The sequence below is a fragment of the Triplophysa rosa genome, linkage group LG21, assembly GCF_024868665.1.
Source record: "Triplophysa rosa linkage group LG21, Trosa_1v2, whole genome shotgun sequence".
NCBI classification, from domain to species: domain Eukaryota; kingdom Metazoa; phylum Chordata; class Actinopteri; order Cypriniformes; family Nemacheilidae; genus Triplophysa; species Triplophysa rosa.
In genome coordinates, this window is record NC_079910.1 from 17,349,326 (window position 1) to 17,349,692 (window position 367).

Consider the following 367-nt stretch of genomic DNA (forward strand, 5'->3'; position numbering starts at 1 on the left):
ATTGACCCCCATTCATTGTATGACACAAAAGAAGATCTTTTGAGAAACGTCTCAAAGTTTTGTGTTCCACAGAAGAAAGAGTCATTTATAGGTTTTGACAAACATGATTATTAAATAAACTATACCTTTAATAATATAAATATTCCAAGTTAACTTAAAATAGTCCAATAAAAGATAGATAACTGTGAGTCATCTTAAGGCCCTTTTTTGCCCCCCTAGTGGCCAAAATGCAGATCAGATGAGAAATTGGATGCTTGATGAAATATATGGTAATCATAATTGTTTATAATGTATGGGTATGAAGAGAGTGTTTTGAGAATGTTAACAGACAGGGGGCAGCACTGCTCCAATGAAGCACTCAACCACA